General features: G+C 38.9%; 1 protein-coding gene across 3 annotated transcripts in view; it reads left to right on the forward strand.

Annotated features, from left to right (window-relative positions):
* Positions 1-17,447, forward strand: part of OGFRL1 (opioid growth factor receptor like 1) — an 86,861-nt gene that overhangs the window by 18,165 nt on the left and 51,249 nt on the right. The gene's annotated exons all lie outside the window — the stretch shown is intronic.

Consider the following 17,447-nt stretch of genomic DNA (forward strand, 5'->3'; position numbering starts at 1 on the left):
CCTTCCTCCTGCCACAAGAAATCCCTAAATAGATGTCTGTCAGTTTTTATTCCATGAATATAAATTAGCAGATAATGAAGCAATATATAAAATTAGTAAGAAGATGTCATGGATAGAGGCAGGACAGCTGGACAGTCAGAGGAAGAAAGAAAGACTTTTATTAGACACAAAAGGATTTTAATGTTGGTGCTCATGATCAGGTAGAAGTCAAAATTATATAGTAGTGCTTAAAGACAATACTCTACAGACTTGTCAGGCTTGTGATTAAAAAAGCTGGGGCGTAGTCAGATACAAATGTTGATGGCATTCTTTCAACTTTAGCAATCCAGGGGAATGTTTAACAGCAGTTATTAAAATAGGGCACTGCTTTGAAGATGCCAATAACTTGTATCAAGGAATATAAAATAGTCTGTGGATTGGTAATCTAAAATTAGTGTGCTCCAGATTACAGATGGAAACTAAATAGTACAAGGGCTTCACTGGGTTAGTAGAGTTCATGACTGCTTATAGAACTGGTTGACATGGTCAACATAGACATATAGACAGCTTGACATGGTTTTGGATAGAAATACTGAAATAGGACTTGGACCAAAGTAGTTAAGTTGAGTAGATCCTACCAGAAAGTGGAGCTCACTTGTTACATTGTCAATTTATTTCATTTCATGTTAAATCAGGCAGACTGATAGCCTCATACAAACACTAGCCTTTATGATACGTTCATGATATTGGATTTGGCAGCCCAAACATCCTGATAGAAAAATTGAAATAGTAAAAAGTTTAGATATGTTGTGTGTGGTGAACAGATTTAAAACTATGGATGAAGAATAGTCACTGAGTGGTATGTTTCCCTGGGGTGGAGAGTGGTAGGCTTTGATTTTTTTCCCTTTTTTTTTCCTTTTTTTTTTTTTTTTTTCTTTTTTTTCTAGAGAAATTCTCAGGTATTCCTGTTAACTTGCAAGTGAATTAAATATTGGAAAGGTGCAATGAAAATAGGAACAGGTCATGTGGTAGGTTGCTTGTATCTCTTAGGAAGCAAGGTGGTACCACTCACCTTGAGTGCAACCAAAATACATGCATGTATGCATTCAGAAACCAGAAGTGGAGTGTGTGTTTACATGTTCTCCAGGCTGAATTATAACAGTGAGGAGTTAGAAAAGTGGCACTATGTCAGACTAAGTGGTATTTTGTACTTTTTTCAAGGCAGTATGTGCTTTGAGGATAGGTGAACCGTGGCTATGACCTAGTACAAAGTTTCTGTTTTGGAAAAGGGAAAGCAAGGTTGATGTCTATTGCAAGGCAGTGGGCAGCGTCAGGAGATGGGGGAATAGAGGGAGGCATGAAGAATGAATGTCTGGCTTAGCAAAGAAAAAAAGAAAAAACAAGCTAGTGAAGCTGAAAATGTGGAATGGACAAGTATGGGAGAAACAGTACCAAAAGCTTGAAAACAAGTGCTGCAGATAACATTTTTGAAATACTTAAATATTTTCAGTTGCTTTTCTGTGTTGAGCAGTAGAGCATGACTGTCAGGCAAAATATGTCACCAGTGTACCTCTGATGCATCTGATCAAAAGCATTCCTGCGTGCCTCACTGACAGGGTGGAAGCAGAGCATTGACTGGCTCTGTGGGGAGTGAATGGGTGGACAACAGCGTGAGAGGGATCAGCCTTTAAGTTAGGGTGTCCTAAAGAGATGTACCTTTGTGTCTGAGAGAGAGAGAGACTGGATGTCTTCTGAAAATCAAGCCTTCAGAGGATTCATCTCCATGCAGTCAGCAAAGAATGCTAATGGGTTGGGATTTTTTCCATAAAACATGGTTGTGCTCTTTTGACCCCTAAAGAGAATTGTCAGCATCATCTTATAGCTTGTGTTGGATGGTATTTTTGAGAGGGCTAGAACTTGACTATATAAAAACAGCATGTTTCAAGTGTCATTTTAGAGTTCAGAGAGTTGGCTGGTCTCAGACCTGAAGTAGCTGCACTATGGATTACTTCTGACGCTGAGCATGCTCTATTGCTATGAGCTGAGGTTAACAGATCAAATTCCTAAGTTAGTCAGTCTCTGATTCATCTTTTAAATGTTGTTCCAGGTTTTCAAAGTAAGCCAAATTCTCTCCAGCAACAAATAGTTCCACTTCTCTGAGAATACTGAACAAGTAAATAAGTCCAGCAAACCTAAATGCTGTTTGGCAAGACGGGATAATGCTGGAAACACTTGCCAAAATTGACTTGGCAAAAACTCTTCTGTTTTCAGTAGATTTGGAATAGAATCTGACAAGATCTCAGCTCTCTCTCCATGGGAACTATGTGACTCTCCTAAATATTCTTACTATTGGGTGGATTGTGTGTAAGGAGTATAGCTATAGAAGCACTTGGATGCCTTTCCTGCACAGTATCCCTTATCTCTAAGATGTGAGAAATGGTATATAACTACATTAGCAGAATCATTTTGATGCTTGTTAAATAAATGGGAATGTGTGCCTGTAAATATGAAGTGGAAATGCTTTCTGCAGTGTTTCAAACTTAGTAGTTGTTCTGTCCCAGCCTGGCCTTAGTGAAGGTCTGATTTCTGTCAGCAGAGCACAGTCAGGAGGGCTTCCGGGTTAACAGCCAGCAGATTAATATCTTCCCGTGGAAACAAATCCTAGCAGATGGAAGAACAAAACAAAAAAAAAAAAAAAAAAAAAACCACAAAAAAATAGAAGTCTGGGCCAATACCCTCCAGTGTATTAATTTTTTCTTCAAGTTTCTAGTGGTGCTTGTGGTAGCACAAATACAGAGTAGATGCTACTGTTTCAGTTTAAGCTGTTGGCTAACGGGGGGAGTAAACGGTTTGGGGCATTAGTTAAATTCTCCAGGCATATGTAACAATATGGAAAATAATATTTTTACACTTTGTGCAAACAGTAAGCAGGTAAAGAAAGAGAAATAGATTAAGGCAAACTGAACCACTGGGAGCAGGGGATAAACAAATAAATAGAGTAAGAAAACTGCCATAGAATTTAAAAGTTGTCTCGGCCTTATTTCCTTTTCTATTTATTATTGAGTTTTGAATTCCTGACCTGACTGAGCTGAATATTCAGGCTGTACCAAGATACTGGTGGTGTCACTGATGATGCCTAAAATGGATGTTCAAAGCAATTTAAATGCTAAAAATTAGACAGGATCTCCCTCTGGAGGTCTTTAAAGGCATCTCTGTCCATGAAAGGCATTTTGTACTTTTTTTAAAAAACACTGCATCATTTATTTCCTAAACCTTGGAATTATCCTGGATCAGGTAGTTGCTTCTACCTCACCCTGGATGCTTCGTGGAAGCACAATATATGACAGAACCAGACTGGTCACTGACTGACTGGGCAGTCTAACCTGTTCTGTATGAGTGGGTTTTTTACACCATACTGAAAAAAAGTTGATTAAGGCAGTTCATGCAGACAGATTAAATAGTAGGTTTTGACAAAAAGGTTCTGGTCTAATCTTCTGGCAAGTGACTAAGGGATCTAGGGAAGAAATTATCATTTGGCAGCTACTTTAAAACATGGGACCTTAAAGAAGTAACTGCAAAGGCTAAGTCTCTTGCATAGCCCCCAAGCCATGGTAGAGAGCAGCCAGAGTATTCAACAAGTGATAGCTGTATTCTTATCAATTGTAAAAAGAATAAAGGATGCATTCTGTTCATGGTCAATGAAGGATGTTTAAGTTTTATACTTTTGCACCAAGTTTCTATGCTGTCTGTGTTCATAGCTGGTGAAAATGTCCTTGGTAGAGTCATTGAGGCCTGGATAGTGGCCCTCTGGTCACGTGCTTGAACTAGGTGCCAGCTAGGATCTCTGAAGCATTGGTAAAAATTGCATAATGCTGATGGATACAAGGTTTACAGGAGAGGCAACTGGAACTGAGGAGAAACTGCCAGGATATTTAACGTGACAGCACTTACCTATGTCTAGGTACCTGAATTACTGAAAGTTTAATCCTACCTTAAGTGTCTTTGTCTTATTCTTCTTGAATCTGTAAAAAGACAGGCATACCCGTTGGGATAAAACCTGTGTAAGAAGTTCGCAGAAGAATCAGGATTTTGCCTGAGAATGTCAAAATGGTGTATTTTTTAATAGATTCATGCAGTGTTACATTGTGGTGAAGTGTTGACAATGTTCAGAGATAATCTGGCATTTCATTCCTAGAGTAAGTCTCTTTTCCCTTCAATAAGTCTTTCAGGATTTAGCGTATGGCTTCCGTTCTCTTTGAAACTATATTGTCCCTCCTGTCTGTTGCCTAATCCACATGGATGTTTTTCTGTAGCTCTGTGCAGAACATGTGGGGGCTTGGTAAAGTTGCTAACACTGTGTTTGTTCTCTACTATCTGACAGCTTTAAGACAGGAAGCGAAAGGGTTTCAATTTCAAGATGGATCAAGTGGAGCATATTGGAAACCTGTAAACAAGAAGTCTGATCTCCCCTCTTTTTCCCCTTAAGTCTGCACCATAGCAACTATCTATGCAGAAGGATTTTGTGTCTTGTATGAGGAAATCTGTAAAGAAGCCTTGTTGTTCTTTTGTTCATTTCTATCACAAAGATATTTTATACAAATATATCTGGTGCTGTCCTGGAAGGTTGGGTGTTTCATTCCTGGGAGGAACTGACTGCAGATAGGAGCTTTGTTAAAAGATTTTTTTTTTTTCTGTTACATTTCCTTCCATGTCAGTGTGCTGAGCTGAAAATCCGATCTTTAAGGAGATGCAAACCCATAGTGAAAAAAGCATGCAAGTTTCCTAATCTGAGCATTCTGCTCCTCATGAGGAAGATCTGCAGGTTTTTCACATTAGTAGAATGGAATTAAAGTGGTAGCCTTAGGAAAAGGAGAACGTGAGTGTTTCAGTACAGCGTTTGAATAATTAAAATTGGAACTTGACACATTTTTGCCTCAGGCATTTTGCAGTTGCTGCTTATGAGAGCAGTGTTTTTTTGGAATGTTTCGAATCTTCTGTTAGTATCACTGATGTAAGACTGGTTCAGCCCTTTTTCTGTAAGTGGACATACATTGAGGGGAAGAAGGTGAAAGTGCTTCTTTTAGGACACAGGCAGAAAGCTGCAAGCATGTAATAAAGGTATGAAGATCATCTTCCCTGCACTAGTGTTGGCTGCACCCAGGTCTAAGCCTGTCTACCACTTTTCTGTGGTTATATATGTCAGTTTTCTCCACTGATGACTGAATGTTTGGTGTTTGTGAAGGTGGTTGTACAGGGGGGCTGAAGCTTAGATATCCCTGCCTGGGTACTCTCCTTGAGATGCACACAGTTCACCTTGTGTTCACAAGTGCTTATGAAGTCTGCAGCTTCTCTTGACTATGTAAGTGTACTCATTTACTCATAGCTAAAAGAGATTTGAAATATTTCCAGAAAGAGTATTGGTGCTTTAAGTCCTTCAGACTTCTGGCACTTACTCTCTGATGCTGTGGGACACGGGTGATTAGACTTGGTCATATCATTGTTAGTGCTTCTCTTGCAGAGAAGTTTTCTGAACTGATGGCAGTCTACACTTGCTGGATATATTGACTTAAAGGTAGTGTCATATGCATTCTCCTCCATGAAAGCTACAGAACGAGAAAATGCTCCTAATTGCATCTGTAGAATGTCTGCTGTCTGTTTTGGATTCTGGTGAGGTATCTTTCTTCCTAGAGATTCAGCAGCTCCTAGTAGAATGTGTACAGATAAAGCACTTTTACTTTAGAAGTAGTTTTTAACTTTTCAAAGATGTTTCTGTGATTGCAGCAAACCTGTTGTATGAAGTGTATGAGTAGAAACAGGATATGCTAAAATTGCATCATGAACTAAAATAAGTTGTCACATCCATCATATATTGAGAAATAATTTGCACTGAATTTCTTGAACTCTTACGGAATATCTTGCAGAATATCAGTTTTCTGCTGAAAAGAACATCTGAAGATATATGTCCTCTAGTTTTCATTATAAGCATTAAATCATCACTTTGACTTGATTACATTTTGGCTTATATTGCTAATACTCTTTAATTTCTTGGAGTGGATTTGTGGAACCCGTTTTCTCCTCTTAGCAGAGAAATATCAGATGGTGAGACATAATTTTAAACCTTTCTTTGAGCTGACCAAAAATGTAACTAATCTATCTTGAATGCAATTATGCTTTGAGGCTAGTATATATTACAGGTTTTAACTGTGGTTTATGTCTGCTGTTATTTTAAGCCTCCAGACACTTTAAACAAGGAGTAAAATATTTGCATTTTAGAAAATGATGTGTGTGGTTTCAGATCTTCTCACAGAAATTACTGTTACAATAAATTCTAATGCAGAAGATTTGTGTCAACTTCCTACCCTTCCAAAAAATTTGAAGACACATGATGTAAAATTGAACATAATCTAATCTTTACTTCCACGTTTACCACTTCAGAATGAAGGACTATTTTGTTTAAAAAAATAAAATCTGAACCTGACTTAACTTTCAATTTCCTCTTTGGTTCCCGTTTTAGCATGTCTTGGCACTGCTCTTGTGTTGGCGAGAGGTGTTGCTTCGCTGAGCTCTAGGGAACAAAGTTTCCTTGCACTGCCATGAGCAGCATCAGCACAGATTTTTTGTTATGAAGAGGGTATATATATTACTATGCTTCTAAAATTTTGGTTTTGGCCTCTGCTGAAGTGTCTGATAGTGACGACAAAATAATTTCTGATACCATCCTGTGGTAACCTCAGTGCAGTTTGTGCAGCCACTGGGGCTGTGGGGAAGGCAAAGGTCAGTTGCTGCAGCCTTGAAGAGAAAGCAGAGTATGTCTAGCTAGAAACATAAGTCAGGCTAGGAGGGAAAGTAGTCATCATGGTTTTTTAATCAACATCACGAGGTGTTCTCACTATTTTACATAGCCTCCTAACAAACAGCTTGTGTGCCACTTGCCATCAGCCCTCTCTGTGCTTGTGTTCAGAACAGAAGAGAAAATTAGGATGTTGCTGAACTCTGCCTAACACATCAGTTCCCTCAGTAAGACCCATAGAATTGCAGCACTGGTAAAAAATATCTCAAGAAAGGAAGTACCCGAGCTGCTTACATCCCTTTCTTCTCCCTTTAATACTTGGCAGGCTTTTACGTAGCTTGGTCAGGAAGTAATATGGGGTCTGTCTGAAATACTAGCTGCCTGCCCTCATCTTTTGCCAGAAAGGGCACAAGCAGAACAGTATGCAGTTGCTTTATTTATTTAGATTGTATTTTACCTTACTATTTTCCTATGCAGCAGTTTAGATTTCCTGGTGGTTTAAGACTTGTGAAAGAAAATGAAGTCTCTGTCCACTGTTTGGTTGGGTTTAGATGAGATTTCTTGCAAATCAGGTTTTCTTAGAAGTAGCCTGCTCATTTTTGTACAGAGAGAAGATCTGGATGTGAGTAGCACCATTCCATGTTAGCGCCATTCCCTGATAGCCCTGAAAAGGGGAACAGGATGAGATTTTGCAGCTTCAGTGTGGGAGGCATTGGGCACAGAAACTTTTTAAGATATTATTTCTATTGCCAAGCCATTTGCTTAAAAAAATTGTGTGCTGGAGCCTGTCTCTGCCCTTATCTTATGCAGCTGACCCTCGAGTTTCTTGCTTTCTGCTTCTTGGATGGAGACTGCATTTTCACATGTTCTCTAAGTGACACTTCTTTGCCTCTTGCTTCATCATCTGTGTCTCTCATAGTCACCAGGCAGGTTGTAGGACTGGAAGTGAGTTAGAAACAAGAAAAAATGTGGTGCCTTTTTCTCTTGTGCCTGTTTGCCTTGTCTTACACACTGACCATGTGGTGTAACAAGTTTGATTTGTTGGCAAAATGCATGCTGAGAGCAGCGTTTTGCTCCATTCCTGTGTTAGTAACTGTGAGACTGAAACCACTTCAATTACCAGATGGACTGGGTTTTCCAAAGGTTATAATTCTCATGAACTCTGTGAAAATGAAAGTTTATATTTCTATATCCTACCCTTGGATTATAGTTTTCTGTATTTATTTGTTTAAGTGCGGGGTACAGCATGTACTATTTGATGTACTATTTTTGATGATCACTGTATTGTTCCACTTCCTTAAAATAAATAAAATAAAAACAGACTAATACTTAGCAGCATGATAAGTGGTGAAAGGTTGATACTAATTAAATAAGATTGTCAAAGTCCATGTAGGAGGAATTACAGATGGTCCAGAACTTTTGTAAATAGTTCAGGTACTCTGCCTTCATATTTTCACAAAGTTTGGGTAGTCTATAAAGCTTTCAATGCATTTGAAAAAACATCCAACAAGAAAAAAAAGTGTTCCTTTATTTTCTACTGGCATGACTTAGGCCCCTCATGTGCACATGTGGAAGTTAGGCAGCAGGAGGACAGGTGGGGATGGAAATATAGAACTGCTAAATTGGTAACTCTCAGTTCCTTTGTTCAGCATAAGATTTCCTTTAACCACAGTAAAATAGATGTGGTTTTTCAGGAAGCCTCCATATGAAATAGCTAAAAAAAAATGTATCAGCATTTGACTAATGCTTAACTTACTACTTTTTCATGGAAAAATAATACTGCTGCATCCAAATCTGTCCTATCAGTGACGTTGCTGTTTCTGTAAACACTGTCTGTGGGCTGGCTCCAGGGCTCTGTTTGTTCAGAGCGTGAGCTGGGAGACTCCCTTCCAACAGAGGAAATGGGACGATGTGTTAAGCTTTCGCTGGAGATTGTTCACTTCCACAGAAGCTATATCCTCTGCAGGGAAACAGAGCTTGGATCCCTGCCACAGCGTGGCCACGATGTTAACGAGTAGGAGAAGCTGTGCCTGCTTCAGCAGCAGTCTGCTAATTCAGAGAAGGGGTTAGAGAACAAAGTGGAGTTTGATGAAATTTAAATGCGACATTTAATCCTGTTAGCAGACAGAGGGAAAAGTTCTTTGTTCCATGGAGGGGAAGGAGAGGAGCTATTGAATTTAACTGAAATCTATGCATCAGGAAGAACCATATCAAATGGAATCTGGGTCCATGCCTTGTTTCAAATACATCATCTTTGCCAAACAGAAACCTCAGCTGAGTTTCTGTACAACTGAAGCCCTGCTTGTTTTCAACCTGCAGCAACTGTTCTTTAATACAGATGAGCAACTTGATCTTCTTTGGGTTGCTCACATACCATAGTGATGAGCCTTACTGAAATACTACAAAAGAAGTTTTAAGTTTACTGCCTATTTAGGAGAAAAGAAAGTATGTTCAGGTGAGGCTTTTTTTACTGTCTTCAGGGTCAAGTAGTGATTTTATTGCTAAAAAAATGGATTAATTTCAGCATAGCCGCCTCAAGTAATGCCTAGTCTTTTCTCTCAAATTTTTCTTTGAAGTTGCTAATTTGTCAGCCTTAGCCAAAAATTGGTTAAATGACTTCATAGGTTGTCAGTCAGATGTTCAGAGTGACTACAGCATGTGGTGGTGCTGTACACCGTGATTTCTGTGAAGTTCCTGGCACAGTTCTGGATCACAGTGTGTACATGAACCTACCCCAGCATGGGTGGATCATGGGCAAGGCAGCACTGGTGGGACTGGTACATGTAGAGAGTGTGAAGAGGAGGACTCTGAGGGAGGATGTGAAGGTGGAAATACCATTTCTGTTAAGACACAATGAAGAAGAACGCATGAATGAGCTGTAATAGAAGCGGTAATGTGAGTGCCAAGTCTGTCCTCATGTGATACTGGAGGTAGGGAAGAAGGCTTATTAAGGGTAAGGAAGGTTGCAGATCTTGATAGGCCTAGATCATGACAATAGCTGCTGTTTGAGTCAACTGAGAGGGGACAGGTGGCCCTAAGAGGATATAAAGATTCTTAGAGTATTCTTTCTGGCAGTAATTTTCTAAATCTGTTCCGGTCACCGCAAGATTTTTGCCTTTTCTTCCCTGGAGAGTGTCATGTTAAAGAGAACTTGGAAGACAAGAAATTGCCTGGATGGGCTGGAAATGTAAGGATCAGTTGAAAGGACTTAAATTTAGATTTAATGCATAAATAATCTTCAAGCCTGGGTGTTTGGCTACATCTGTGGAGTTGCAAGTATTAATTACGTGTTAGAGTTAGCAGGAATATTTTTCTTGAAGTGATGGTAGATCAAGAAAAATTTCATGTGTGCCATTGGACACAGAGTCCAATGGCAGTTTTCTGGACCATGTTCACAAAGCGGATGGGGTTTTTTCTTAATTGCAAAGTAAACCACCCAGATTGAATGTGCAGAAGAGCTTTTAAGGATCTCCACTCTAAAAACAAATGGAATATCTTCTGGGAAGGAAGGAAAGGAGAGGAGGGGAGGAGAGAGGGAGAGGGAGAGGGAGAGGAGAGGGAGACAAGGGGAGTGTTAAATGGAATATCTTCTGGGATGGAAGGAAAGGGGAGGAGAGAGGGAGAGGGAGAGGGAGAGGGAGAGGGAGAGGAGAGGAGAGGAGAGGAGAGGAGAGGAGAGGAGAGAGGCCTGGTTCTAGACTGTCACAGAAAGATTGGTAACTCAAAATACACAGGGATGGAATAGTGCAGATATCTTGGGACTTTAGCAAGAGTACTGTTTGCTAAGTTAACCTGAAGATGAAGGGATGGAAATAGGAAAGTGAAACTTAAGGCAACTGCTGTGCTTAGAGAAGAAATGGAGATCTGGGTATTTAAAGAAGACTTGAGTTATCTAAGAGAGGCAAAATAGTGAAAGGATGAAAATTCCTTAATAAGGCATACTTTGCTGTTACACTTATTTGTAAATCATTGAAAAGGGGGTCTCTTTAAAAACAAAAGAACCGACATTAATATTTTAACATGGTTATAGTAACCATAAGACACTAGCAGTAGGAAATACTTCCTGCATTGCTTAGTTCTTACTTGGGAATGTAATAGAACTCTTAAGCCAGCACTGGCAAGAAAAATTACATGTATGAGTATTTCAAGCATAGTGCCAAGTATTATTCCTACTTGTCCATGTAGAAATGACATTTCAGGCTGGCAATTTCCCCTTTTTTAAAAGTATCTTTAACTAGAACTTTTTTCATTGAGGGAAAAAATGTGTCCACCATTCTCCATTTGTACGGGCATGCCCATACTGCCACATAACTATTGAAATGCCAGCCTCTTTCAGAGCCTCACAGCTTGAATGCCATTTACCATAGGGCATTCAGCAGCAGAGTTAACTGCTTGGTGGGTGTAGAGGAAATGCTAGAAGATAGCTGCACATCATTTAGGTAATGTAGAGAAGAATCCAAAAGCCCCTTTGATACTCAAGGCTGAACATGAAAAGATTTTAGGAAATTAAATTGTGCTGAATAGTAACTGACTGTTATTTCTGTTAGCTTCTTTCCACTCAGGTTTTGCTGCTGATCTGAACTTTCAGCAACTTTTTAAGTGCATCTTTTTGCAGTTCTGCTTCTGCAGAATCTGAAATTCTTTGTGTTCTTAAACTTTGATTTTGGAGGAGTTAGGTTTCTTGGGTGAAAGGAGCCAGCTATTCTATTATTCTGGCATAGTGTGCAAGCTGGCTGTTGAGTCATGTACTCTCAATGCTGGTAATGTTGTTGAGATTTCCTGAATAGACAGTAACTGGAAGAGTGCTTATCATCTGGACACAGCAAACTCAGTCTGAGCAAGTGGCATGTGTAAAACTCACATGCTTGGGTTTGGTTTTTGCATGTTTTGAATGTGCAAAAAGTGGGGGGAAAATGACTTGCAGAAGAGCTGTTGTAGAAACAAGTGTTTACGTGTAGGGAATTTGAGAGAGGAAAGTTAACAGAGAGAAATGATGAGCCTCAAGGGTCCTTGTTACAATTAAAGCCAAGACTCAGGAATTAAAAATTCCAATTTAGAGAGCGCACATAAATTACCTCTGTTTTAACCTGACAAAGACGTGCAGTTGTATGGAACAAAATAGGAATTGTGAAAGGTTTCCTAATAAAAGTGAAAAGCAAGGTGAAACATGCTTATAGTTTTTCTATTTAATTAAGCACTTAGGTCTGGAAAAAAACTTGCCTTTCCTCTTGAGTCAATGATTAGGCTCCTTCAGGAGAAACTTCTGAGACTACAAAGCTCACCTGAATTGAAGGGAGGTTCCAATGCTTAGTTTGGGTATGAAATTAAGAGGTGCTCTACTTTAAGTGGTTTGAGGGTTTCCTGTGAAGAGATTCACTTCACATTCTTTTTTTTTTAATTTGCTGCTGCTCAACTTACAGACTTACTGGCAGTTTGTACTCCATCTCCCCTTCAGAATTACATGACTTTCAGGATGCTGCCTCTCTGCTTTTTATTTCTCTTTTTCATATTAATATCCAAAACATAAATGCTCAGAAAAAGTCTCTATCTGTATTTCTATCGCTCTCTCCATTTTATTCAACCTGGGATAAAAAACTGTACAAAGGAAATCCAAGTGTGGTATGGTTAAAACTGAAGCTAAAACCTCAGAGCTGTGCTGATATGGCCCTATAAGGCAAGAAAGATATTTCAGTAAGTTCTTTTCCAAACTACTGGCATAAAAAGTTAATTTTTTGTTCATGGTTTTTAATTCACAAAGTTTCTTTTAATTATATAATTTCTAAAGTTTTTTGCATTGGACTTAAAAAGATACATGCACTGATTTAATTGTATTTAGTAAGAAAATAAGAGATTTTGTAAGACTGTGCAATAAGCCAGTATTAAAATTAAAAACATTTGTTATATTACTCTTATGCAAGCAAGTTTTCCTGATGTAAATTTCCACAGGTCAATGTATGTTGCTCTGCTTACCTGAATATTTCTCACAAAACAAAAATCATGATGTCACTAACCATGAGTAGTTCTGTGCCAAGCAAAAATTTTAAGTTAGGTTTCTTAGTCACTTAACAATTCTCTTCTTGATTTCTACAGTTTCTGGTGTTCTCTTAAGACATATTTATGTTTCAAAGTAAGACTTGTTGATTGTGGTATGACAAGAAGCTCAATCTCTAAACTCGCAAAGCTGAAAATTCTTGCTGAGACTAAATAATATAGATTGTTTGGCGTGGGAGAGTGGTTTCTTTCCCTTTTTGGTTGTTTTTTAACCTGTGCACTAATGGTCTGAAGTAAGTCCTGCTCTTTAAGTAGCCTGTGCAACCTTTCTGGTTAATAGCTTTAGTAGGGAAGTTTGTAACTGAATTTGGACATGGAGCAGAAAAACATGTTTATATGCCCCATTCTTGCTGAAACTAATTTCTGCCATCAAGAAATCATAGCTTTATGTATTTATATGTGTAAAGAAGTTAGATAAAGTCTGCTGTTAGAAGTTTCAAAGCAAAATCACCTCAGCCGGAGATGCTCTGGAAACTTTCCTTTGCAACTCTTTCCTTTGTAAAGAAAGCTCTTGTAAAAAATCAGAGATGGGGAGAATGTGGGGAGAGCCTGTGCTGTAGCACAAGGGCAGACATGGTAATGCTTGTTTTGCAGAAAAGCTTTGTTTAGCTTAGCAACCTCATTGCTAAATATTCCCTGTCACTTTGCAGCATAATCTAAGGAGACTACAGCTATTTAGGAACAGAGGGAATGTGAATGTGTGGGGCCAAGACTCATTGCTAGAGAATCTGATGAGCATGAGAGAGGAGGGCATTGAACCTTAATAATAGATTATGTAGTACCAAGCTGATTCTTGTTGTCCTGAGGCATAAGAAGTTTAGGCCTATTCTTACACCTTTGTTGGGTTTTGTTCATGGTGATAACGTGGAAATGAGATCTGGTGTGTGTGACTTTTTTTTCCATTCAGGATTTGCAGACGGGCTGGATTTGTGTACCGGGACAGCTGGGGGGAGTTAAATAAATATCCTTATCAGCCTGGAGTAGGGGGTTGTACTAGCAATTCTCTAGGCTGTACTGACATCTGGTGGCAGTTTATGTATTTATAAAGTATTATAAATTATATAAATTATATTAAAATTATAAATTATATTATAAATTAATTGAAATACTTTTCATTCAAAGGTGGGCCAATTAATTCACTGTCTAGAATATGCCTGCTTATGTATATTGGGCTGTTCCACCTTATTTTGTAGCCTGTATGTGGTGGCTGTTCTTTCCCCACTGTCTTGCTTCTAACTCTGAGAGGCAAAAAGTTCAAACTTGTTGAAACTAATCTTTCTTTTACCTAGTTTAAAAATGTATTGACTTTGTTTTCAGATTTTTTTTTGTGAGTCTTACAACAGTTATATGGAAAGAGAAACATTATTATTTTATTTTTTTCCTTTCCCTTCAGATAGTTGCAGGGTTCATGAAGAAAATGAACGGGATTAGTTTTCTTTCTTTGAAGCTGAAGGGAGATCTGAAGGAGAACCCTGAGATCTACCTCCATTTTTATGTCTTCCCCATCAGACAGAGACTCCAGGGCTCCTCTTTACATACCCATATATATATATGTAAATACATGTTTCTGAAGTGGAACACAGAATGTTTAAGATGGGAAAAAACAGAATTCACTGTCATGGACTTGAAGTAATCTTAGAAACCTGCCAGGCTTTTTTTTTGGAGAAAGTTGATAGCAAATCATTGTTACCAGGATCAAAAGGTGTTCACTGAAACAGTGTGGCCTTCCAGGAACAGGCAGGTGAGAAAGAAATCTTGGCAATTTTGAGAGAAATTGTTCTTCATGTAGGAGAACAGCAGTAGTGAGAGGTTTGTAGTTTTCGTGGTTACCACACAGAGATGGAGACTTTGGAAGGAGGTTCCACCAGACTCTAGCTAAGCTCTAAGGAGGCCTGACACTGTGACTGCTCCTTCCCAAGTCCAAATGTTAGTTCTTACTTTAAACTGACACAGCTATCATACTGTATACTAGCTGCTTCTTGAGGGGGGCCTGATCAGTGAAGGAGCTAAGTTGGGAATATCTCCAAATGTAAAGACCACAGAGTCTCCAGGATGCCACCAGACAAAGAAGGAAGAGTTTTAAATAGCTTGCAGTCATTCCTGAGCCTGCTCCTTTTCAAGTTGTCTGTATTCAGAAGGGGGATTCAGCACAAGTATTTTGCCCCTCAAGTGGGTTGCTGCAGGTGGGTCAGGTAAGCCTGTGTGTAGGCAGGCTAGCCTTCCCTGTGTGCATTATGGATTTGAGGAAGGTTTTGAGACAGTTTTGAATTTTTATAAAAGGCAATGTATTCTCCAAAGCGAGCAGTGAGTAATCCATGCATGTTGGCACCCAACTTATTGTCATTACCAGAAATTAAACATTTAACTAGCTGCAAAGGAAAGAGAATACGTTTTGTTTTCAGTCCTTCCCTTTTGTGCTTAGTTGTAAAATGAAAGAAATTAATGACTACACTTTCTTTATAGTGTGGCATTTACTGGACAACTCAGTCTCTTCTTTCCAGGTGATGGCAGGGCAGTGCTTTAGTTTTGGGTTGTTAGTTTGTTGATGCACTGCATTCTTCTATTAGCTGCTTCTTACGTAACTGTCTATTACATTTTATAGTCATATCCCTCAAGTGTAGGGGAGTGAAGCCAAGGGAGGGAGAGCAGGTTTTAGTGTCAGGTAAATAACTATATCACTAACACCTTGCCTCTTGGAGATCTGGGAGCGAAAGGTTTTTTTGCAGCATTTAATCCTTACTGACAGCTTTGCTGAGCCCATGACTTCTTTTGTGGCTATCGGTGCAAGTAGTGCCTTCCCTTGGAATCTTCAGGGGAAGGATTTTAGCCTAGCTTTGTGCGAGGCTTGCTGGCAAATCACCAGCTGTATTTCTTACACACCTACAGAGGGACATGCTTTGCAATGGAAGCTGGGGCAGGCAGGTTACTGTGTCTGGGTGCCTAGACAGAGATGAGGAACCTGGCAAGTGGTAGGCATCTCTTGGCAAGGGGCTATGATATACGTAGCTTCCTGTCCTCCCCAAGTACATCACCTTAGATGCATCTTTGACTACATAAATATTAGTAAAAAGGGAGCCACCTGAAACAATTTAGAAGTCAAAGGCAGTCAATAGAGAAACAGTAGAAATAAAGGGGACCTGTGCTTAAAGTCATCATTTAATTGCTGTCGTGTTCTTCTGTCATTTGTTTTGACTGTAGGTCCTTTAGAATAGGAATTACTGTGTTGAGCATAAATGAAGTTCTTGCCAGATTTCCTTAAATTGTTTGAAGTTACCTGGTGCACCTTTCAGAAGCACATCTGAAATATATATCCAAAACTGACTTTTAAAGTCCTAAATCACTTGTCTCATTCATTTAAATGCTAAAGCTGAAGAATATATAACAAGTCTCAAAAGTGTTCAGGATTCTGTGAGACCATAATATGTTATTTAGATTTTATTCTGATTTTTCTTGTTCTGAAACTCCAGATTTTTTTTCATATGTTTTGAGTATTTCCTTGTCACTGCATTGTTTGCCTTGACAAGTTTTCTTCTCTGTGTGCTTGACAGTATGTTCTCTGTTATAGCACTGGCTCTTACAATTTTCTTAGATATGAGACCCACAGCTCCAGTAGCTCATAGGCTTATTTTGAAGGCAGGATTTTTTTTCTTCTATAGACAGTTTGGGTGTTTTTTTCCTTCTTCTTACTTTTTAGCAAATAAAATATCAGTGCTTTCTGAATTTGCATAGTTGTGTGTGGGTTTTTGTACTGGGGACATACTAGATTATTAGAAAAGGGGTCATTTTTTTGTTCCACGTATTAAACTTGGAAGAACTGTTCTAATGTAAGTGTAAGTTAATATTTTCTAAGTCAGCTGTCTGATTTTAAGCCCTGAAATTTGAATTGTACTGAAAAAGTAATTGTAAATATCAGTTCTAACCAATGGTAATAAAAGATGCACATCAAGATGATATCATGATTGATGTTTTAAATATAAAAAATAAGCATCATAGCTCTTACAGGATCAAAATAGGGTCTGTTAGCAAAAGCAATATCAGACACCTGTCAACTAAAGATTGAGTGTACTGTGGTAAATTCCATCAGAGACTACCACAATATTATTTTTCAACTTTCTATTGTAAAGAGCTGAAGTGCCTTCTGCAAATCATACTTAATCTGCAAAACCTTGAATGAGAAATGTAAGGTCTCTTGCAGCAGTTCATGTGGGATTTTAAAACTGGCTCTGCCTCCAGGAAGAACTGGGACTAGATTACCTACTGAGATGTTTACACCTTGATTATTCTGAGATGTACCCATTTTCCTTGCTCTGAAAGAGCAGATCCATGATTTTATTTCTGCACTTTTTGCTTTTGTTTCTACTGCTGGATTCATTGTTGAGCCAATGCCAGGCTGTTTCTTGGAGGGCTACCTGGCTATCTCATTGGTGTGGCCACTTGACTGAAGACATGGATTTTCCTCTTCTACTATATGCCCTAGAGAGAGAGATCCAACTCATGGACCCCACTGGCATGTAAAAGTGGTGAAGTTAGGAAAACGCATCTTCTTAGTGCAGAACTAGCTTAGGTTGTTTAACTGCTGACCAGATGATTTATTGAGGACAGACAGCTCGAGAAAGAAAACTTTTAG

This window comes from Passer montanus, unplaced genomic scaffold (assembly GCF_014805655.1).
Source record: "Passer montanus isolate IOZ18808 unplaced genomic scaffold, ASM1480565v1 scaffold11, whole genome shotgun sequence".
Lineage (NCBI taxonomy): Eukaryota > Metazoa > Chordata > Aves > Passeriformes > Passeridae > Passer > Passer montanus.